The 24,952-nt window shown below is 44.3% G+C and overlaps 1 protein-coding gene across 1 annotated transcript in view; it reads left to right on the top strand.

The window, feature by feature from the left end:
* The window catches only part of LOC139276996 (cadherin-22-like), a 750,218-nt gene that overhangs the window by 275,720 nt on the left and 449,546 nt on the right, over nt 1-24,952 (top strand). The gene's annotated exons all lie outside the window — the stretch shown is intronic.

The following is a 24,952-nucleotide window of genomic DNA, read 5'->3' as shown; positions in this document are numbered from 1 at the left end:
TACTTACACTATTATTTACTAGACTTATATTTCATGGCCTGTTTAATTGACAATTATTGTGCAAATGCAGCAACTTCATGAAAATCATGGGGCGGTTAAGTGCGAGATGCTGTTTTAGTGAAGCGGCAAAAATCAGCCAGCAAATTGTGGCGAGCCACAAGTCACTGGATATCTTTTCCTAGCCACAATTTGCAGGACAATTTGCACATTAATAATGCCGTGCATCGTGGATTTTTTTCAGCAAATTCAGTGCCATTAATTTTCCAGGTCAATCACAGGAAATAGGGAAAAAAATAACTTGGCAAAAGAAACTTGGACATTATTAACTGATCCTAGCTTTCCTCTTCATACTATATATCTCCAGGAATAGATCTTATCTCTTTAATTCATTGATACTATTTGTTTAAATGGCTTTCTTTGGTAACTTATGTCTTTTATCCTTTATCTAATTTATTTATCTGTTTTATTCCTTTATTTATACCTAACGTAGATAATGTGCCTGAAATTCTGCACCTTAGCACCGGCTGTTAAGGCCGCTTTCATGGAAAAAACTGCAATTACCGCACTTCCGCCCACTTCCAGCACGGAAGCCATATTGGTGAGGGTCCTGGCTCTGACACACCCCTGATTCGGGCCCGACCTCTCCGGGTCGTGGCTCTGATCTCCTCATCAGACCTTCCCTGATCTTCGCTCGACCTGCCACTACCCCACACCCCACTGCCCCGATCTTGGCTCTGATCTCTTTCCCCCCGTCGTCAACCCCTTCCACACCCACCCCCCCTCCCCCCCCCAACGATCATAGCTCTTACCTTCCTCTGATCCTGTTTCCTACATTGCAACAGTGACTACACTTCAACAGTACTTCATTAGCTCTAAAGCGCTTTAGGATGGCCTGAGGTTGTGAAAGACGCGATATAAATACAATTCTTAATTTCTTTTTCCCTACGTCGTCAATAATTACTGTAGTCTGCTGCTTTAATTCAATTCTTTCCTAAGACATGAAAGCTAGAGCTCCTTATCTTTGTCAATGTTCCCTTCATTCTGACAACTTCGTGATTTACACAATCTGCTCACCTGCTCGTTTGAACCTTGGGAATGTCCTGCACTTTGGCCATTCACTGCAATATAACTGTTAATATATTGGAATATAAACAATACATATGATAGCCTCAACAAGTACTGACTTCATTATATTATTTTGCTGTCAAACAAGATGCTTATTATTAAAGAAACGTGAATTCAATGGAATTAATGTCAGAGTAGAAGAAATATAGGGCCGAAAATTGCGGTCAGAGGCTTCCTTTGTACGAATGCCTCTGACCCCAAAACTACCAGTTGGTCCTGGAGGAATGTAGGATTCCAGTCTGAGGCCTTCATTCGCTGCGCAACGTACGGGGATCTGTCTTCCACGTACGAATGCATCTGCTGGAATCCCGTGGGCCTGGCCCACCAATCACTATCTAATATTCTCATTGATTGTACGGACTCCCATTACTAACATTACTATCAATGAGAATAACCCCCTAAAAGCCCAAATCACAGCACAATAATTAAAATAAAACAACTTACATATTTAAAATTAAAGGTAATTCAATGTTTTAGAAAAAAATATTTATTTTGGAATTTTTTTAACGTGTTTTAATAGGGACAAAAATAAACTTACCTTAATGGACAGCATTTTTACTATGAAAATGAATGATTAAATGTAATTTTTCTATGTTTTTAAAGTGTTACATTGATAAAGGTAAAAAAATGCACCTGCTTTTACCAGGTGTAAAAGTTTGAAGGACATTCGCTGGAGAAGAGTTGGGCAAATAGCCCGATCTCGGCCGTGCAGATGCCCTTCTCCCAGAGATGGAAAGAAGAAATTTTGACAGATCTGAAAAGTTGGTTCTCGCTGCATGCGCATCGCGCCCCGAGAACCGGCTTTTGCGAAGCCTCTTCGGGTGCATGTGCACTTCGTACGCTCCCGGCGAGACTGCAATTTTCGGCCCATACACAAATATATAAATATGTATATGCATGTGTGTGTGAATATATATATATATAATGTATATAAAATATAAGTGGAACGCAGAATTCCCAGCTGCTGCTTGCGAGATTGGCTCCTAAGCATCATGCGATGTATCACTTAAACCATGACAGCATCCCCTGTTTCATTGTCCAAGATTGTCAATGGGATGCCTTTAATTCAACTTTAAAGGGACCAGGGATTTGTTCAAAGTAATAACTCACAAATGAGCGAGTCAATGTATCTAAGAAGCTGATCTTATCCTCGTGTCACATTCACCGAACGTGATTCTGGTGTGCAGCTGTTGTGCTGTGAGGTGCCCTGATCATGTTCTTCTGTTCTAAATATCTTTTGAAATCACTTTGCATCTGAACAGGCAAATGCTATATTTAAATAATCTGCCCTTCATCCCTGGCAGATAGTTCCTATCGGTTCATTTACATGAGAATAAAAAAAATAAGGCTGATTTCCAACTGCTATCGTCGTATTTCCTCAGCGTGTCTCTAACTCATAATTATAAAAACCAGTAAAAGTTCCACAGTAACTAATTAGCAGTCCAATGGACACAAACCCACTAGTACTTGTCTAATAAATGGATAATTGTGAAGGTTTATGAGAAATAGCTACCTGATGACCTGTGTATAACGAGAAACGTGTAGGGCTATGTCCAGGATTACACATAAATGTATGCCTGATTCAGGCATCCAATTGCACCCTTCGATTCCCATGACTCGTATTACATACAAATCCATATCCAAGTGTGGATCTTTGCAAATGGCAAATTGAATAATATTCGCACCAGTTGAATTCATTTGTGCTGAAAATAAATCCGATTGATTCCACAGGATTCAGTGCGCTAAAAAGAAAAATCATTATCTGTCTACCCACAGTACTCAGTGATTGCAGTCATTGACATTAAACTGAGAGCCTGATCAATAAAGACTCTTGTGAAGTATAAAGGAGTGGAGGAAATACAAGTCATTGAATTTTTTTTCAGTGAGTGACTAAGATGAAAGGCCAAAGCTCATATTATAAGATAATACCCAAGGCGGAAAAAGTAATAGAGAAGAGCAGAAAAAAACAGAAGATGCTGATTAGGTGACCTCAAGCCCGAAGATTGTAAGAGATGGGACTTTCACACTTCTGAAGTCTTGGAGAAGGCGAGTTAGAGTAAGAAACTGTGCCGGGAGCCTTGATTTTTAACGTAATGGAGATATACAAAGAAGGAAGAACTTGTAACGTTGGGTATGGAGTTTAAAGGTAACCAAGAGGGAGGTTGCAAAGAGTAATAACCATGACAACATCAATAAAGGAAATTCAAAGAAGAAAGCTTATGATGGGAAAAGGCAGTTGAGTCCAGAGGTGAATGACGAAGGACTTATCAGACAGCAAACTTTTCTCATACAAAAACAAAATACTGTGGATGCTGGAATCTGAAATAAAAACAGAGAATGCTGGAAATCTCAGCAGGTCAGGCAGCATCTGTGGAGAGAGAAACAGAGTTAATGTTTCAGGTCGATGACCCTTCGTCAGAACCAAAACTTTAACTCTGTTTCTCTCTCGTCAGATGCTGCCTGACGTGCTGAGATTTCCAGCAAGCTTTTCTCATATCCTGTTCAGAAGTGTAAGACAGGGGTTATAGAAGAGCCTCAACAGGTGTGGGAGTAGTGGTGAAAATCCTGGACAGATTATAGGTTTAAGGAGTGTTAAGATTTGTTGACGGGGAGGATGGGGGGGGGAAAAATTATTTGGTATGAAAAGGGAAAGTCAGCTGTGGCTCAGTGATAGCATTCTCGCCTCCACCTCAGAAATTGGTGGGTTCAAGCCCTTCTCCAGAGACTGGAGCAGAAAATCCATGTTGATACTTGCAGTGCAGTACTGAGGGAGTGCTGTATCATTTTGGATGAGGTATTAAACCGCGGCCTTGTCAGCTCTCTAGGTGGACTATCCTTTTTCACCTTAAAGAGAACTCCCACATTTCCTCTGTTGTTAAAGCTGCTGCCAAGAAAGAATGAATATGTCATGATTTGAATAAGAGCAGGATAATTCTCCTAATGGCCAGGCAATATTTATCCCGCAACCAACATCGCTAAAACAGATTAACTAATCACTCATCTCATTTCTGTATGTGGGATCATTGCTAGGTGCAAATTGGCTTTTAGGTTCCCTATGTCACAACAATGACTACTCTTCAAAGTACTTTATTGGCTGTGAAGTGCTTTGGAACTTATGCAAGTCACTATATCAATGCAAATTGTTTCTTTCTTGGAGGCACATTTAACAACAGAGGAGATGTGGGCATTCCATTTGAGGTGAGACCAAATAGTGAGACCAAGAATGTGGCAGATCATTTTACACCCTCCATTTTTCAAATGGGGGATTAGGGGAGGGGCACCAGTAAATGGAGGATTAGGCGAGGGGTACCAGTAAATGAAGGATAGGGGAGGGGCACCAGTAAATGGGGGATTAGGGGAGGGGCACCAGTAAATGGAGGATAGGGGAGGGGCACCAGTAAATGGGGGATTAGGGGAGGGGCACCAGTAAATGGGAGATAGGGGAGGGGCACCAGTAAATGGGAGATAGGGGAGGGGCACCAGTAAATGGGGGATAGGGGAAGGGCACCAGTAAATGGGGGATAGGGGAAGGGCACCAGTAAATGGGGGATAGGGGAAGGGCACCAGTAAATGGGGGATAGGGGAAGGGCACCAGTAAATGGGAGATAGGGGAGGGGCACCAGTAAATGGGAGATAGGGGAGGGGCACCAATAAATGGGAGATAGTGGAGGGGCACCAGTAAATGGGAGATAGGGGAGGGGCACCAGTAAATGGAGGATAGGGGAGGGGCAGCGGTAAATGGGGAATAGGGGAGGGGCACCAGTAAATGGGAGATAGGGGAGGGGCACCAGTAAATGGAGAATAGGGGAGGGGCACCAATAAATGGGAGATAGGGGAGGGGCACCAGTAATTGGGGGGGACGGTAGGGGAGGGGCACCAGTAAATGGGGGGATAGGGGAAGGCGCCAGTAAATGGGGGGGCACCAGTAAATGGGGGATAAGGGAGGCGCATCAGTAAATGGTGGGATAGGGAGGGGCACCAGTAAATGGTGCATTAATATTTGTGAGTGAAAGAAGGTCAGAATGTTTTTATGCATTAAAAATAGAAATAATAAGCTTCCCCTGATGGCTAGGTTGGTAGATGCTGGACCACACAGACTAGGAAGGTCGGAGGTGCAATACCTGGTTGAGTCTATGTTGAGTTCGTTGATCGTGAGTCAGGATAGCACTAATTGCACTGAGGCCAGCATCAAGGTCGGGACATGAGGCCAGAATATACACGGCAAACAACCACCAAAAGCGTAAGCGGCTGGAGAGAGAGCGAAAATAGCGCAGCAGAGCCTGCGCACGGAGAGCAGCACACTGGAGCTGGAGCCGTGGGCCCTGGGTACAGGGTCAGTATTCTATGGACAAATACGCAAGCTGTTCCAAGAGTAATGTGCTCACCTACACTGCGATCTCTGAAAACCAGGGCGAGAGGACCTAAGGGAGGGGGTCAGTAGGAATATGTGTGTGTGTGTGTGTGTGCTAGGCGCATGCAGCATAGCCTGGTGTCCACTCGTCTTGGATCCCCTTGTCATTGGAACAAGACTAGCTCTGTCAAGTCCGTGTGGTGGCTGGTGTGCAACGGCCACCCCACGTTAAAAGAATTCATGCACTGGCATCTTCCATCCTTTAAAATGAAGTTTGAGACCTGGCCCGCATTGGTCTCATTTGTCACCTTAGAACTCATTTTAGTGTGGAAGCAAGTCATCCCCAACTCTGGGGGACTGCCTGAGAAGAAGAACAGATAACATAGATAACAGGGGCAGCTGTCCGTTGGACTGATGAGAGACATGAAGAACCTGGTTTTGAAGAATTAAAGGAAACAAAATATTTATTCGCCCATTGAAGGATCCACTGGTGTACCAGAGGAGTGGAGCTAGTGATGACTGATAGTGTAAGATCTGAGTGAATTTGCTGAATGTAAAATGGAATCAGCAATAATAAAGAGCGGATGATGAGTGGAGGAATTCATTGATGTAAAGAAAGAATGGACCGAGAGAGCGAGAGGGAGAGTACAAAGAGCATGGGAAAGCCACGAGTTAATGGAAAATGGGTCAGAGGCCAAGGTAACAACTACAACACAGATAAAGCAATTTAAGAGGAAAGCAAATACAATGAATATACCTTTGGTGAGCGGCTGTATGATGGTCATTTATTTAACACTGCATGGTGTCAGACTCTGTCAAAACATCTGGAGAGCACAATGTTCTGTGAAGAAGTGGAATGATTGATTGACATCTTATCATTTCATACTTCCTTATTTTTTTTAATTGTTCGGCGATGTGGACGTCGCCAGCAAGGCCAGCATTTATTGCCTATCCCTAATTGCCCCTGAGAAGCTGGTGGTGAGCCACCTTCTTGAACTGCTGCAGTCCGTGTGGTGTTAGGGAGGGAGTTCCAGGATGTTGTCCCAGCGACAATGAAGTAACGGTGATTATACTTCCAAGTCAGGATGGTGTGTAACTTGGAGGGGAACTTGCAGGTGATGGTGCTCCCATGTGCCTGTTGGCCTTGTCCTTCTAGGTGGCAGAGGCCGTGGGTTTTGGGAGGTGCTGCCGAAGAAGATTTGGCAAGTTTCTGCAGTGCATCTTGTAGATGGTATTCCCTGCAGCCACGGTACGCCGGTGGTGGAGGGAGTGAATGTTGAAGGTGCTGGATGGCGTGCCAATCAAGCGGGCTGCTTTGTCCTGGATGGTGTCAAGCTTCTTGAGTGTTGTTGGAGTTGCATTCATCCAGGCAAGTGGAGAGAATTCCATCACACTCCTGACTTGTGCCTTGTAGATGGTAGAAAGGCTGAGGTGAGACACTTGCCACAGAATACCCAGCCTCTGACCTGCACTTGTTGCCACAGTAGTTATGTGGTTGGTCCAGTTAAGTTTCTGGTCAATGGTTACCCCCAGCAAGTTGATGGTGGGGGATTTGGCGATGGTAATGTCGTTGAATGTCATGGGCTGGTAGTTAGACTCTCACTTGTTGGAGATTGTGTGGCGCCATATATTCTGATAATGGCATGGTTATATTCTCAGTATTGTACAAAGTCCTGCCTCGGAACATAGGAATTGCTAAATGAAAAAAGATCAAGGGCCATCTCGTAGTCACATGATGTGTTAATGGCATTCTTGCCTAATGGTAGCAATCAATGTCCACCAATTAGCTTACAACAGACCCAGATATGATGCAATGAAAACCCTAGTGGTGAAGAGCTTTGAGAACCATATTCCTCCCAAGCTTGTTACACTTATCACATGTCCTGTCTGAAATTGCTCGTATACTATTTCCTAAAAGAATATTTTCTGAAACAAATCAAACTAATTTTCATGTGAATTAATAACTGCTTGCACCATCTCCCTCAGGGCCCTGTTCCATAAATTGACCACATGCTCACTGAAATATTGCTTCTGCAGATTAGTTTTGAACTTACCCCCGCCAAGTGCAGGCCGTGTGCATAAGTTCTACTGGCCTATTCTGAAGTCACATTTGATCAAAGGTCGCTGTCACTCTAGTAAAGCCGCCGAGAGGTCTTTTGTTTCTCTCGGTAAACACACATCAGGAAAAGGCAGTTGCACTACGTGTGGGCTACGTTATCAGGATACACAGCTTTTGCAGGCATCGTCCTCCTTCAATATAAGGACGGTGCCTCCAAATCTGTTCGCCCTCTGTTCATAATGGAAATCTGTTGTCTGATTTGCCTCTAAATTGTGTCTGGCTGGCATGAATATCATTCCCAGAATGCCACCCATGTGTGAAATTGCATTGTTGTAGCCAACAAAACAGAAGCTAAAACACAGCAAACTGAAATCTAGATTAATGCTATTTGAAATAGAGTTTATTCAAGCCTAAATATAGGATTATATTGATAAAAGAGTTGGGGAGATGGGTACATTTGAATCTATTCACCCACTCCTACCCTATAAGTAAGCACTGTATCTCTCTGTTGTAAATCCCTATTGGGATAATATTTTGGCGAGATTAAGTACATTATGATGCTGCATTCTGTATTATGTTCTCCATGGGTGTCAAGATTCTTTCTTCCTTCTTCTTTCATAAGAAACAAAACCAAAGTACTCATTGTTCTAGAGCTTTTAAACTGAGACATTATTAAGGTAAAATGCTCAGACCCCTGATAGAGTGGCACATCACTGAATCTAAGAATCTAGCAGTCCCACTCCAAAATCCGGCACTTTCTGACAGTGAGCAGCCCACTGGAAATGGCCGAGGAGCAACCTACCATTTACCTCCATGTGCTCACTGGGAGCTCTGAATGGCAGAATCAACAACTTGCACTCACATAATGCCTTTAATGTCATGAAAGGCGCATCACAGGAGTGGTATGTGACATCAAGCCACATAAGGAGATATTTGGACAAGTGACCAAAAGCTTGGTCGGAGAAGTAGGTTTAAAGGAGGAGAGGTGGAGAGGTTTAGGGAGAGAATTCTAGACTTTCGGGCCTAGTCAGCTGAAGGCACAGCTGCCGATGGTGGACCGGCGAAAATTGGGGTTGCGCAAGAGGCGACAATTGGAGGAGATCTTGGAGGGTTGTAGGGCCGGAGGAGTTTGCAGAGATAGGGAGGGATGAGGCCATGGAGGGATCTAAACACGGATGAGAATTTTAAAATCAAGGCGTTGCCAAACTGAGAATCAATGTAGATCAGCCAGCACAGGGCTGATAGGTAAACGAGAGTTAGGATACGGTAAATTTGCCAAATCTATCAATTAGCATCAATAGACCGATGAGGCTGATCAGGTTTGATGTGAAACAGGGTGAGAGGAGGCTAGTGTGGAGCATAAACTCCAACATTGACCAGTTGGGCCGAATGGCCTGTTTGTGTGCTGTAGATCCTATTAAATTCTATGTAAGGAAGCCTCATTTGCAAGGCATGCATCATGTTCCCGAGGAAAGGAGGAAGAGCTCAATGGGGCACAGAATAATTCCAGAGCAGGTAGAGTATTATCAATAGCAGCCATGGACCATTGACCCAGGCCACCACATCCTGACAGGCGCTGTACATTATTGTCCTCAGGGGAAGGTACCCTGCAAAGCCAAAGTGCTGGTCCATCACGCGCTCAGTCTTCATTTTGTGCCTTTACTGAGTTTCATTTCACTTCATTCTTCTCTGGCACCACTCACTCACCCATCCACCCACCTGCCTTGGTAAAGGCAGGCAAATATTTTAGAGCCAGTTTGAATGCTTATAAATGCTACAAAATCCCTCCCCTCCCCCCCCCCCCCACCTCTCCACCCCACCCACCATGCAGTCACCAAGCATTTAAGTGGGCACATCCCTATAAATTTAAACTAGATTTCCCTCATCTCCTATAGGCTGACTGCTGACACAAGTTAAAGTTGTGCCGTGAACAAGCTGGCCCAACCAAGCTGCATCTAGTCAGCGCACAATTAGCCAGCATACCACTGGTAGCGAACCATTGCTGGCAAAGAACTTGGCAGCTCTGCAGAATTGGGGCTTATATGTAGATTTAAGCAGATAGCATAAGCAAGGAGGTGCCTGCATGCTCAGGATCTCAACTCTTCGGCCGGAATTTTGTCGGTGCTCAGCGGACAGGATGTGCTGGTGGGTTAGCTGTTCAATTTAAAATGATTGACAGTGGGTCGGGAACCTGCTGTCCACCCGCTGCCATGGTATTTTCCCAGATGTTGGGTCTGTCGACGCAGAACAGACCCAACACGCAATGGCGGGGGCGGCAATTTAGGTCATTATGACCTTGTTAAGAGCCTATTAAAAATAATTTTACCCAGGTTGTCCACAGGGTTCATGCTGCTCGGCGATTACGTCAGGAGTTGTGTGACTATGAATTTATTTCTTTACTTCAGAGCTGCAATTGTGCTATAAAAACTCCCATCTCATAGCTGTTCACTTTCCAAGATCAAAAGTTATTGCATTTGAAAGAACTCTCTATCCAATGTTATCTCATTGGAACGACCTCTCCCACCATTGACAGATCGCTTCTGTCATCTCAACTTCATCTGCCATCTATTACATTAGTATCAGTGCCCTTGAAACTATCTCACATTGGTCTTCAGAATCCCACCAGGATCAGCCCCAACACCAGCAGCACCAGGCACACCAGCAGCACCAACAACATCACCAACCTTCTCCGCAATCAACTGATGCTTCATATGAAACAGGGCATCAGAATCTGACCATAGTGCTGTCTGGGACACCAGGGATGGCCTCTAACATGGCCAGATTTACTTCACTTGACACTGTACCTCCTGGCTGCCACATGTTGTGCCAGGTTGGAACCACCCCACACTAACACCATAAAGCATTCCTACAATGCCCAAGCTAATTCTTTTACATTCATCACCATTGTGGGGGTCTCACCATTCTCACCATTCACTGCAACTGACTAACCCACTTCTAAAGGTGCACACAGATCTATCCAAGAGCGCAAAGTGTTCAAAATAAAGGTTTCAATATTTGACAGCACATTAACAGAAACTTTACATGAACATTGGTTAAAACACCCAAACTTCCTGCAATGCAAAGTGATGAAAATAAATGTTTGACAGCATATTGACAGAAATATTGGCTGAAACGCAAAAGTGCCTTCCCTTGTGTGTTGTTAGTTGGTATGATTGGACTAGGATGAAGGTGAGTGTGAGGGTGGTTAGTGAGATGGGGAAGTGACAATGTAGATAGAGAGGTATGGTCGGAGGTGCAAGGTAAGTTGGTGTAACGATATGGAGACATAGGGTAGGGAAGTCAGAGTGATAGGGACGTGATGAGTAGCACAGGATGATAAGGTTGAGTGTGGCTTTGCAGTAACATTTCATTATCTACTGAGATCATTCAAAGGTTTGTGCCACTGCAGCCAGCACCTCCTGACGACATCCCTGCTTGTGCTCTCCTGTGCAATGTGCAACCAGGCTGCATTGCTGTCCTGGGGTGGTCTCTTCTGCCCATTGGAAGGGAAGAGAATCTTCCTGCATGCTGTGACTCCTTCAATAAGCATATGTAGGGTGTCATTCGATGGTCTGGGTGCAGCCATGCACCTCTGTGCAGTGCTTGTCAGTGTTTGCAGCACCTCAATGTTGTAGAACACTGACAGAACAAGTGTCAAAATCAATTTGGTCATGGACCCTTTAAGGAAACCGACTGATGACGCGTCATCAAATTACATCATCTGACCTTCCTTTTAATTGGCTGGGAACCTTACACCTTGCAGGGTGGGCTTAATAAGCCCTATCAGGGAAAGATTCTTTTCACAATGCAGTCTGGAGCCAGGAGCAGGGTCACAACCAGTCACTGACCCCGGTCACCCCAGATCCGCCATGGTTGGCGAAATCGCGTCTTTCCTCAAGATAATTTGTGTAAGACAAAGGTAATCTTCCTGATAGGAAGGGACACTGAGGGCAGTCTGACAAATGCAGTGAGATACAGAGATAAATGTCCAAGAACAATCACAAACCACCAAATTTAATATTTGCAGAGATCTCTTAGAAAGTTACAAACCGGTGCTGCCAGTTTCAGGACATCCTACCCATTAGTCCAGGCCCTCTCCCTTATCTCAGGAACGAGCCAAACCCTAAATTCCACCCCCACTTCTCACAATTCAACAGTGACCCCAAAAAACCTTGTTAAATGTTAAATCCCAACAGCTCCTCCACAGTGTTGCCGAATTTCAGGATTACATCCCAGTGCTGTCAAAATCCAGGACCACCTCCCAATGCTACTAAATTCCAGGACCACCTCCCAATGCTACTAAATTCCAGGCCCACCTCCCAATGCTACCAAATGCCAGGACCATCTCCCAATGTTGCTAAATCCTAGGACCACCTCCCAATGCTACCAAATGCTAGGACCATCTCCCAATGCTGTTAAATCCCAGGACCACCTCCCAATGCTGCTAAATCCCAGGACCACCTCCCAATGCTGCTAAATCCCAGGACCACCTCCCAATGCTGCTAAATTCCAGGACCATCTCCCAATGGTACTAAATCCCAGGACCACCTCCCAATGCTGCTAAATCCCAGGACCACCTCCCAATGCTGCTAAATCCCAGGACCACCTCCCAATGCTACCAAAACTCAGGCCCTTCCCCGCTGCAACCAAAGCACAGGTCCAACTAAAGGGCCATCTCCAATGCAACTAAAGCCCACGCCCCCCTGCCTAGTGCTGCTAAATGCCCAGTTTGTAGAATCTCATAGAGTTTGCTCGCTCTCCCGCACTTTCTTCAGTGGAAGATCAGCTGAAGCTTTGTGGAAACAGCACAACAGTTTACACCAACCTTTCACCAAAGTTAGAGGGGCAGTTTTTGAGAACACCCATGGAAAGTCTACCACAAGATACCTCATTCCAACTGGTGCACTTTCCATGCCATTTTGCTGTGTATTGTCAGCTTTAAAACTGATAAGGGATTAAAAATCAAACATGTAAGAATAGGAAATATATAAGTTCATTTTCATGGAATAATGGACAGAGTTGTGAAATTCAATCCCCAAAGCATCAGTAAAAATCCCATAAACATTTTAATAAAAATGGAATTGATGGAATAAGTCACTATAAATCAGTGGCCCTGATGTTTTCTACATGGCATTAATGCCCCTTACAAAGTGTTACAATTTACAAAGTGACATGAGAATATTGGAGCAGGTGTAGACCATTCAGCCCCTTAAGCCCTTCAATGAGATCGGGCTGATCTGTATCTTAATTCCATCTCACTGCCCTGGGTCTTTATCCTTTTATACTCTTGGCTAGAAAACGTCTGTCGATCTCAGATTTAAGATTTAAATTGAGCTATCATCTCTTGCTTTTTGTGTGAGAGTTCCACATTCTACCACCCTATGTGTGAATAAGTGTTTCCTAACTTCTCTTCTGCATGGCCTGGCTCTGATTTTAAGCTTATGGCTCCTTGGTCCTAGATTCCTTCAACAGCGGGACAAGTTTCTCTCTGTCGAGCTTCCTTTCAAAATCTTAAAAGCCTCAGTCAAATCACCCCTTAACCTTCTATGTTCCATATTTACGAAAGGATATACTTGCTTTGGAGGCAGTTGAGAGAAGGTTCATTCGGTTGATTCCGGGGATGAGGGGGTTGACTTATGAGGAACGGTTGAGTAGGTTGGGCCTCTACTCATTGGAATTCAGAAGAATGAGAGGTGATCTTATAGAAACGTATAAGATTATGAGGGGGCTTGACAAGGTGGATGTAGAGAGGATGTTTCCACTGATGGGGGATAGTAGAACTAGAGGGCACGATCTTAGAATAAGGGGCCGCCCATTTAAAACAGAGATGAGGAGGAATTTCTTCTCTCAGAGGGTTGTAAATCTGTGGAATTCGCTGCCTCAGAGAGCTGTGGAAGCTGGGACATTGAATATATTTAAGACAGAAATAGACAGAAATAATTTCTTAAATGATAAGGGGATAAGGGGTTATGGGGAGCGGGCAGGGAGGTGGAGCTGAGTCCATGATCAGATCAGCCATGATCTTATTGAATGGCGGAGCAGGCTCGAGGAGCCGTATGGCCTACTCCTGTTTCTATTTCTTATGTTCTTATGTTCTTGAGAATCCCTCCTCATAATCCAACTCTTGGAGCCCTGGTAATATTTTGGTAAATCTGCACTGCACTCCTTTAAAGACCAATATCCTTTCTGAGATGTGGTGCCCAGAGCTGTACACTGTACTCCAGGTGTGGTCTAACCAGGGCTTTGTGTAGCTTTAGCAAAACTTCCTCCCTTTATATTCTAGCTCTCTAGTTATAAAGGCTGACATTCTATTAGCCATTTTGATTATTTTTTTATATTTGACTTCTACATTTTAGTGATCTATGTACATGGAGCCATAAATCTGTTTGGACTGCCACTGTTCCTAGCTTTTCATCATTTAAATAATATTCTGATCTATCTTTTTGGTCCAAAATGGATTCTCCCACAATTACCTGCATTGAAATCCATCTGCTACAATTTTGCCCACTAACTTAATCTATCAATGTCTCTTTGTAATGTTATGATCCCGTCTGCATTACTTACTATGCCATCAATCTTTGTGTCATCAGCAAACTTGGATATATGGCATGCTACTGTGTTGGCTAAGCCATTAATAAATATTGTGAATAGTTGAGGCCCCAACACAGATCCTTGTGGGACACCACTAGTCACTTCCTTCCAATTAGAGTATGTTCTCATTATTCATATTCTCTGGGGTGGAAATTCGATTGCGCCTCAGTTGAGGCGGTGTCCCAGACAGAGCGGTAAATTTTGCGCCAGAAAACGAGCTGCAATTCCTCCAGTCGTGCAACAAACTAAATGCACCGCAATTATTTGAACGAATTGACAATAATAAATAAACACTTACCTGAGGTCGGCATTACTTACCTCACTTTGGCCGCTACAGCTCGGAACGCCTGCTTTCACAGGTGCTACGAGTCGGGCGTGACTCAAAAATCAAGCCGGTGTCACAACCAGTGGTGCTGCACACCAGCTCGCCTCTCCCCGTCGATACCGGCAGCGAATGTCCAGGCAGGGCGCGGGAAACTGGCCGCCCGGGCGCAACTGCTTTCCATCGCCATTGCTGCCCCTCTGGGGCGCCAAGAGGGGCGGCAGAATATCGAATTTTCACCACTCTGTATTCTACCACCTAATCAATCTTCTAACCAGGTCAAAAATTTGCCTTCAACTCCTTGTGCTTTAATTTTAGTTAACAGTCTGTTATGTGGAACCTTATCAAATTACTGCTGGAAGTCCATAAAAACTACATCCATGGACATTTCCCTGTCTACTACTTTAGCTACTTCCTCAAAAAATTCAGTAAGCTTCATTAGACATGACCCACCCTTTACAAATTCATGTCGGCTCTCTCTAATCAGCTCACATTTCTCTATGTGCTCAGTTACTCAGTCCTTAATTATAGATTCCAATAACTTCCCCACAACAGATGCTGGACTGTTAGGTCTATAATTTCCTGATTTCCCTCTCTCACGTTTCTTAAATAATAGTTACATTTGCAATTTTGCAATCTAAATCTAAAGAGATAATTTCTGAATCGAGAGAACTTTTGAAGTTTATGGCCAAATAATCTGCATGTTAGTTAATGCTGCATGACAAGAGTATGGGAGATCTGATAGTATTTATTGAAGACACAAAGCCAACAGAAAAAGGAGATGTTTAAAGCAAGGATTTCACATTCTTATTGCAACAGCTTCTTTATGCCAACCCTTTCTATCAAACATAATAGCATTCTTTTTGAGGATGAACAATCTTCCACGAGCGGGTTCTAGTGCTTGTTTTGACCAAATACTTCAACCATCCTTTTGTTTTTTAAGAGACGCTGCCACAGATAATAACCTTCAATCCACTTCAACTAAGTTGGGTTATACGTTTGTCAGGGGGCAAGTGTTTTCTTCTCTGCACTCAATTTGCAATTTACTTTTTGCAATGCTTGTTTTGCTCTATAGCTTTGACTATGGAATTTCTTCAATGGGGAAAGAAAACTCAATATGTGAAATACAAAAGGCAATAAGAAAGGAACTTGGACAGTTGTAGCTTGTCAGCCAACACACTGAATAGCCTGGTCTTTTGCCTACCCACGATGGGGCATGTCTCCACAGACCCTCCATACTCTTTCTGACCGACTGAGCAGCAGAACACTCTCATTTCTCCTCAATTGCTTGCCCTCTTTTATTCCATTTTCCTTTTGTCATTATTTGATTGTTTTCTTTCTCTAAACATGTGGTGGCCTCGGGGAGCAGCGTGGAGGCCCCGACCTGCGTGAGAACACCAGCGGCAGGTCGGGGCCATAAAAGGAGTGGCGTGGAGGGCTCAGGGAGCAGCGTGGAGGCATACCACTTCAGGGAGCAGCGCGAGCTGGTGCAGGAGGGAGATGGCAGCAAAGAGTGATGTCATCAAGGTCCAGGTCGGTGATTGGAGCGTGGGCAGATACAGCAGGAGCGGCGAGGTCGGGACAAAGGAGTGGTGAGAGACCGTAGAGGGATGTGATCGGGGCCCAGGGGAGGCATCAGGTCGGGGCCAGGGGCCCAGGGGCAGCACGGGCCAGCCCACACTGCAATGTGTGTGCGCACTAGGTCCGTGCAGCAGAGCTGATCTCCCGTCGTCTTGGTTAATCCTTGCCACTGGACCAAGACCTAGCTCTGTCAAGCCCGTGTGGTGGCTGGTGTGCAACGGCCACCACACGTTAAAAAAATCTTCGCACAAGCATCTTCCACCCTTCAGGATGTAGTTCAGGTCCTTCATTGATTAACACCTGTGAACTCATCCTTTTTTGGCGTGGAAGCAAGTCATCCTCATTTCGAGGGACTGCCTAAGATTTGACTGTTACTCTCCTCTGTCTTTCTCTTTGTTTTAGTCTCTTTACAATCTGTCGTCTCCTTCCTTCTCCTTCCTTCTCCTTCTGCCCCAGTTCTGGCCGTGCAGCCTACAAACCTTGTGTCAGCTCATGCATTACTATATTATAACAGCTACTCTTCCTCTGGCCACTACTACCCAGCTCATAAGGGTAGACTCAAAGCCTGCTAATTGATGGGATGGACCTACGGACGAGTTGGAGAATTGGGCTCTGAGGTGGGTGCCTTTTTGATTTGCCAGGGATTAACTGAAATAACCGGAGGACCACAATGACCTTTAGGCCCAACTGTCCACTCTGTGTTTCCATCACCAAGAACAAAGCCATGCTGAATTTACCCTTTAGCCTCTTGATTAAAACCATGTTAGAAATGGACAAGCAAAAGCAATATCTGAATTTGGTTTTACATTACATACACTAATGTATTTAAGTCAATTCTATAACTTACTGCATCGATGACTGGAAGTTACTGCAGACGCAATGATTTGGGCACACTGACAAGGGGATGTGAGAGCTCGACAAACCTAGATCGTTAGGAATCAATATCCACATCAATCCCTCTGAAAGGAACAAAAGGCACAATTTTCATTAAGAATGGCCTTGTTCCTTTGAAAGGAAACTGTGATGCATATGAACAAATATTTCCAGTTTCTCAATCCTACTATAAGTTGCCTCAATGTAATGGTAGATTACGGTAAAGCAATCACCCTTGCGACTGGATCCAGGGCAGCAAGAATAGATGTTCCTGTCATAATCCATGAACACCCAATCCCAAGAAAAGTCAAATTCTCCGCACAAATACTTTACCAATGGATCATTTCCGGCTCCACAAAAAAAGACCGACGAACCAACCCTGTGTCTTCTCCTTCAATTGTCCTTCCAATCTTACATTTGGCAAGAAGGCCTATGTGTGCATCAGTTTGATTAATTATAAATCATTATGTCACTCCCAACCAACCTTTACCAGCATGCGAATTCATTAGCAAACCCTTAATAGATGCTTATAACCTACACACTCTGACAACACAGCATGGGACATGCATTCAAAATGGTCTGAACAACTGTGCCACACATTTCATGTGTGTGTGGGGGAGGGCAATGGGAGAGAGAGAGATAGACTATCTTTGCATTGAGATGCCTTAATAGAGAGCCACAGTCCACAGTGCAGGATAATACCAAAGTTGATTGAAGGTGTGGCAAACGAAGAAATAATGATTGTTTTATGAAATGCTTTTGGTTTCAATTGTTAATATATAAACTGACTTTCAACAACAATAACAACTTGCTTTTATATAGCGCCTTTAACACAGTAAATCATCCCAAGGCGCTTCACAGGAGCAATTATCAAACAAAATTTGACACTGAGCCACATAAGGAGATATTAAGGCAGGTCACCAAAAGCTTGGTCAAAGAGCTAGGTATTAAGGGGCGCCTTAAAGGAAGAGAGGCAGATAGGTTTAGGGAGGGAAATTCAGAGCTTGGAGCATATACAGCTGAAGGCACAGCTGCCAATGACTGGTATATTTAAAGGGATGTGACAAGTTGTGTTTAGGACGCCGTTTTATTTAACTTACAAATACATGACATGAAGATGTAATCGTGTCAAGAGGCATCACTACTTCAGTACCCTGCAACATGATGGTGAGAAAATGAAGCAATTGCTCCTACCTTTTCACACTACACTGTATTCATGTACTTACTTCTATTGGAGGGTGTAGTCTCTCAATTTCCCTGTATCCTACAAGGCTTTATGCTGACAGGTCAGACTGGCATTTTGTGGTGTAAAAGATCGAAGAAATTCAGACGTAAGAAACATCCACTATGCCCGAACTTCCTCAATATTTTATGCCAATTCCATGAAATATTTGCCAATACACTCTACTGCTCATTATTATAGACCCGCTCATATGCAAAAGTGCAGAGCACAAGAATTTCCTGAATCTACGCCAGGTCCTCATGCAATATAAATTTACAGCTAACATTTTAGGCGCAACAGGAACCAAAGTTATATTTCTGGTCTTTTATGGTCATTTTTTAAATTGATTTAAAAAAAATGTCTCCTCATTGAGACCCACGATAGTTTTCAGTATCTATGAATGCAACTTTATGATGTCCGAAGTGTAATCGAGCTCCCCTAGTGGACTATTGCTCCACCTAGTGCACTACTGATGTAATGCAACTACTGATGTAAATACAATAAAGGGTCATGTGGCAAAGTCACATGATAGTTTAGAGCCATCTTGTAGAGTGTGGTTGTTAGTGATGTTGTCAGAATATATCACAAGAATGAATTAATTACATTAAAAGATGAAAAAATTCTATGATTGCAATTTCTTAAAAATACAAGTCATAATTTGATGGCTTCAGATTTCACACATAAAGGTTTAGGTTGGACGCTTTCCTTGGGCTCCGACTGCTTAAGCTGATTTCCATTTGTTATATGATGGTTATTACCTTCCAGCGTAAGCTAATGGGATTGGCGGGAAATTTTGGCGGAACTCGCCCATTAAGCCATTTGAGGAAATTCCGGGTTTTCGTGGTGATGAAAACTAAGCAATGGTGAGCTGTGCATTTTGCCAGAGGAGCTCAGGACTCGGGGGCAAAATGCTTCAGTTTCTAAAGATCATTGATCTAGTGTGAAAGGTAAGAGCGCAACAATATAATGGCTCTGCTTGCTCTCGCTATCACCTAAAGTGCATTGTAACCAATAGACCAAGCACAATGGGGAATAAACCTGTTTTGGGCATTATGGGTGGCATCGTGGGCTTCCTATTATACTGCCGGCTCGATCTTCAGTTCCAATGACTGAATATCGGGCTGGGAGTATAACAGGCACTGGTGCAATAACGGATGCTGGAATCTGGAATAAAAACAGAACATGCTGGAAATCTCAGCGGGTCAGGCAGCATCTGTGGAGAGGAAGCAGAGTTATCATTTCGGGTCGATGACCCTTCATCAGAACTGGTACAATAACACCCATTTTATGCTCCCACCAATATGGATTTTAACCCCCCCCCCCCGCCGTGAAGCCCCCTCCTCCCCACCCGTGTCTCTCACACTGTGTAGAAGGTCTTGCATCAACGCAACACTCCAAACCTTCCAAATAATATCTGAAAGCTTTTCTGTGCTGATTGATGGATAGCTTTGGCATTCTACTCCCCTACTCATTGGCAACCAATAGGGATTACATTTTACTTCCCCCGTTGTGAGCCGATCAGCTTTTTAATTAAGGGTTGTGTTCTTGGCAGAGTGTTTTTATTTAGATAAAGATAAAGCTTCTCATATTGCCACTTTAGAAGTAGTTTCACTGCAAATCAATCACAACAAATAAGACATTGAGTAATCCAACTACCATACCTACATCTCACCTACATTACAGAAATTATTTTGCATTTACCTTTTAATCTTGCGTTTGATGGACAGTTAAATTAGCATTTTTTTTATTTGAAATGCATGTTTTTCGGTCTCTGTGGGCTGCTGTGTCGTTTTGAAGTAAAGCATTAATTTTCCTGAGTGCTGTGGGAGCGATGTGATGCATTGTGGGTAATTCATGACATTGTGCTACTTAAACGAATAATTTAGATCACAAAAACAGACATCTTCAAAGTTAAAACAAATCTATTACCAGGAGAATGACATTAAACTAGGATGGCCCCCACAATATAGCAAGATATTAATAACTCAGGACAGGAACAAAGGAAAACCAAGCAGCCTTCTCAGCAATTTGCTTTAAAAGCACTGCGTTTATAGGGAGAGATAAATACTGTGGTCCTGTCCAAGGCCAGATTTCTGACCCTGCCCCAGCACTAATACTCGAATCAAAGTCACAAATGGCATCCTCTGTGACTAAGGTGCATTTTCCCTCTTGCTGCCTTTGACATGGCCAACCTCCCCATCCTCCTTCAAGAGCTCTCCTCCACTGTCCAGCTCGACGGGACCATTCTCGCTGTGTTCCATTCTTACTGAATCAATCATAGCCAGAACATCTCTAGCAATGCAGCAATGGCTTCTCTTCTCGATCCCCAAAACTACCTCTTTCCTTTCCATGCCCACCACCACTACCTCTCTAGTCCTCTCCAGGGTTTATCCTTGGTCCCCTCCTTTTCCTAATCTGCACGCTGCCCCTTGGTGACATCATTTAACGGCATGGGCCTAGAAATTGGTTGGCACCATTGCTGTTTTACAGTATGATGGGTGCTAGAGCATCCAATAAGATGGTCGGAGTCCGTGCCGGAAGTGCATCGCCCTCCATATTGATTAAGGCTGAAAACAGGTGCCCAGGGCACATGCCTGAAAGAGGCACTCGGCCTGCTTTCAGACCCACTTTGAAAATTGGTCTGCTCATTGAAATAGTGGTCTACATGAGACCTAACCAGTGGTCCTTGAATCAATGTCGAAGCCATGGGGCCAGCACGATGTTCCCCAAGTCTACCTTTCCAACAACTGGCTCAACCTCCCCATTGTCACTGCTTGTCAAACATCCACTCATGGATGAGCTGTAATTTCCTCCAGTTAAATATTGTCAAGCACAAAGCCATTGTCTTCGTTCTCCACCACACAGTCAGTACTCTAGCCACCGATTGTTGGGATCTGGAACTCGCTGCCTGGAAGAGTGCTGGATGCAGAAACCCTCATCACTTTTAAGAGGTGGTTGGATGGGCACTTAAAGTGCAGTAACCTGCAGAATTACGGACCTAGAGCTGGTAATTGGGATTAAACTGGATGACCTTTTGTTAGACTGTGCAGATATAATGGTAAGAATAGAATACGGCTAGGGTGATCTCCTGGACTAGTGTCGATCGCCTGAATAGGTTGGAGAGGAATTTTCCCAGACTTTTTCTTCCTAAATTGGCCTGGGTTTTTATCTGTTTTTTGCCTCTCCCAGGAGATCACATGGCTCCGGTTGGGGTGGAATATAGAATGTTTCAGTATAAGGGGTGTCACAGTTGTGTGAGGCGGACTGGTTGGGCTGAGTGCTCTTTACCTTTCCGTCATTGTTCATAGGTTCATATGTAACCTTCAGGGCTGCTGACCAAGGGCCGTGCGGCTCTTTGTCGGCCAGCGCGGACACAATGGGCTGAAATGGCCTCCTTCTGCGCTGTAAATTTCTATGTTTCTATGTTTCTCTGATTCCATTCTCCTTGCTGGCCATTGTCTCGGATTCAACCAGACTGTTCACAACTTTGGCATTATATTCAACTCTGAGCGTCTGATCCCGTACCCGCTCATTCACAAAGACGACTCCATAACATTTCCCACCTCTGCCCCTACCTTAGCTCATCTGCTGCTGAAGCTCTTGTCCATGACTTTGTCTTGACATCTCCAGACTCAACTATTCTAATGCTCTCCTGGCTGGACTCCCATCATCCATGCTCTGTAAACTAAAGATATCTTCACAGTGACTAGCTCATCCAATACTCTGCTGCTGGTATCCTATCCTGCTCCAAGTCCAGTTCACCCATCACTGCTGTCCTTTATGACTGACATTGACTGTCTTTGACCAAGCTAATGGTCGCCCCCTCCTAATATCTCCTTCTTTGGATGGATGTCTATTTTTTTGTCTGATTGTCCCTCTGTAAAGTGCCCTTGCACTTTTCTTTCTACGTTAAGGACGATGTATAAATACAAGTTGTTGTAGATGGTGGTGGGTTTCTCTGGGTTTGTTTCCTGTCGCCTCACAGGACATTTCCTGCCGTGCTCTTGGCACAACAAAATAATGGCACAGGGGCTGCAATAAAGAATGTTGAATTATTTGCTTGGAACAATCACTGGAATGACAGGAGTTCAGTGAAACGTCCAGGTGTAAAGAGATGCTGCCACCTTTTCAGAAGGATTTTCAGGTGGTCTTAGCTCCTCTGTGCTTGAGCCACCATTTTGGAAATTAGGAAACGTTACTCTGCAGCCATAGCAACATCTTCCACAATTTGAATTGTGCCAATATGGTGCCCAGCCCAATATCTCACATCTTCATCACCCCTGCTCAACTTCGCTCCTCATCTGAAGTGTGGTTGAATGGGCCTGGGAAGCTATCTTGCACATTACCCATGCGGGTACAGACAGTGAGTGTTAGTAGGCAACTGACCGAGAGGAACAGCATTGCTCAATCCAGCCACTGAGGGAGGGGAGATAACAAGTTGCTTTCAAATGAGAAAAGAATGTAGCCAACAACTTAGGAATGTTTTTTTCCCGTATTGTGTTATATCACATGCCCATCCAAACAAACCCTCAGAGGCTTTGAAATGGCCACCTGAATATATAACAAACGCTTTGCATTTTTATGGCTGCATCAGTGAAATATGTTTGTATATATGCCAACCGAGAGGGCAAGCAAAAGCTGACCATTAGCTTCAAAAAAAAAAGTGGACTGCTCAAAAATGATTCTAAGGGCTAGACTTTCAGCACATAATCACCTATTTAGCACCCGGATAAGCGCTGAGATTCAGACTATCACCCATGTTTGATGATAAATGGAAACTAGCGCCCGATTATTGCCCACTTATCGTCGACGCAACTTTCGGCATACAGGAATGAGCTGCATCGCCTGGCCTATTTAAAAAAAAATCTGACGTCATCACTCGTGCAAGGCCCAGAATACTGTTTATAATGGAAACTAGCGCCCGAATATCACCCAGATTATCGCCGAGCACTACTTTCGGCATTTTGCCCATATTGCGCCCAAATGATCGCTCGCCCAAACAGACGCTCAAGAAAAGCTGCACTCACCTGACCTTAACCCGGCAGTATGGAGGAAGTTTAATAAAAAGCTGTCTAAAGTGGATGGGAGCATTGAATTAATTTGTGAGTGATTTTAAGGGCATTTTAGAATCTTGCCCATCATCTAATCACATTGTGGTTAATTTTGATTTTATATTGTATTTGTTGAGGAAAATTTAAGAATTTGGAAGATAGATTATGGCATTTATAGCGATTTATAGTAACAGAGCCTGTAATTTCTCAACCAGTATGGATGACTACTCACAAGCTGCAGAATAGAGGTGGGAGAAGGTTCATTGAAGAGCATTATGTGCCCAATCAAAGAGATGGCAGACTGCTGAGGAGGAGGAGACATTACACCCAACGCATTTACAGGGATAAGCGATCATACCTGGACTTGTCTGATAACATGTGCATTAAAAGCCTGCGCTTCTGAAAGGAGTTCATCAGTGAGATATGCCAGCTAACTAAGGGAGATTTGCAGCCTACCAGCACCATCAAGACCACACTGCCCATTGAGGTAAAGGATACTGAGGCACTTTCCTTCTTTGCATCAGGCCTCAGCTGGCGAAATTTGCTGCATCTCTCAGCACGCCACACATTGCTGCATTTGACAGGTGACTGAAGCCCTTTACGCACGCAGGATGGACTTTATAAACTTCCTTATGACCAGGGAGGCACAGAGTGAGAGGGCTTTGGGATTCTCGAGAATAGCAAAGTTTTCCAAGGAGCATGGAGCAATAGACTGTATGCACATTGCCCTGAGAGCACCTTTATAGGATGCAGAGGTGTTTAAGAATCGAAAGGGATTCCACTCCCTGAATGTGCAACTCATTGTCGGCCACAACCAAATAATCATAGCAGTAAATTTTCCCGGGAGCATCCAAGATGCACACATCTTGCGTGAGAGCACTGTCTCTGACCTGTTTGAGTCAGCCACAAGGTCATGGTTGGATGCTGGGTGTTAAGAGATATGGCCTTGCCAGCTGGCTCATGACCCCTCTGCGTAAGTCCCAGACAGAAGCCAAGAAGCGCTACAACGAAAGTCATAAACCCACACGTAATATCGTCAAAGACAATTGGAGTTCTGAAGTGCCTGGACCACTTGGGGCAATCTACAGTACCACTCTCAGTAGGTTTTGAGTCCATTGTGGTATGCTGCGTGTTACATAACCGAGCTATCAGGAGAGGACAACAATTGCCAGATGGGACTGCCAAACCAACCTCAGGAAAGAGGGGAGACGGCCGAGGAAGAGAGGAGGAGGAAGAGGAGGAGGAGGAGGAGGACAAGGACCTCGAGGAGAATAATCAGGGTGATGAACCCATGCCGCCCCTGCCCAACGCCCCCACCCCCCCCCCCCGACAACACTGGAAAAGCTGCGTAGTAGTTATGCAGCTGCAAAACTCTTGCGTCAACAGCTCATAAATGAACGCTTTGCGTGAAGTTACGTTGGTGACAATTACAGTTGCGTTATGTTTGATCCTGGCCTGGCCTGGCCATTGTTTGCAACCCTTGTATTGATGTTTAACCTTGCGTTATTAGAAGACACTGCACAACAATTGTAAAGTTCAATAAATAATTGTAATAATGTAACAATTGATGTAAAATTTTATAAACAAACTATAACACCCATCTCCCCCCCCCCTCCACCCCCAACATTCAACACATTTTTAATAACAATAAGAACAGTCAACAACTTTAATTAAAATAGATTAGGTCCCCCCCGCATCCCCACCTGTGGCCACGCTTCCCTCCTTTACCTTTATACCCCCATCATAACGCCCCCCCCCCCCTTTCCCACTTACGCCT

This window comes from Pristiophorus japonicus, chromosome 12 (genome assembly GCF_044704955.1).
Source record: "Pristiophorus japonicus isolate sPriJap1 chromosome 12, sPriJap1.hap1, whole genome shotgun sequence".
NCBI lineage: Eukaryota > Metazoa > Chordata > Chondrichthyes > Pristiophoridae > Pristiophorus > Pristiophorus japonicus.
This window is presented reverse-complemented; position numbering and strand designations above follow the sequence as displayed.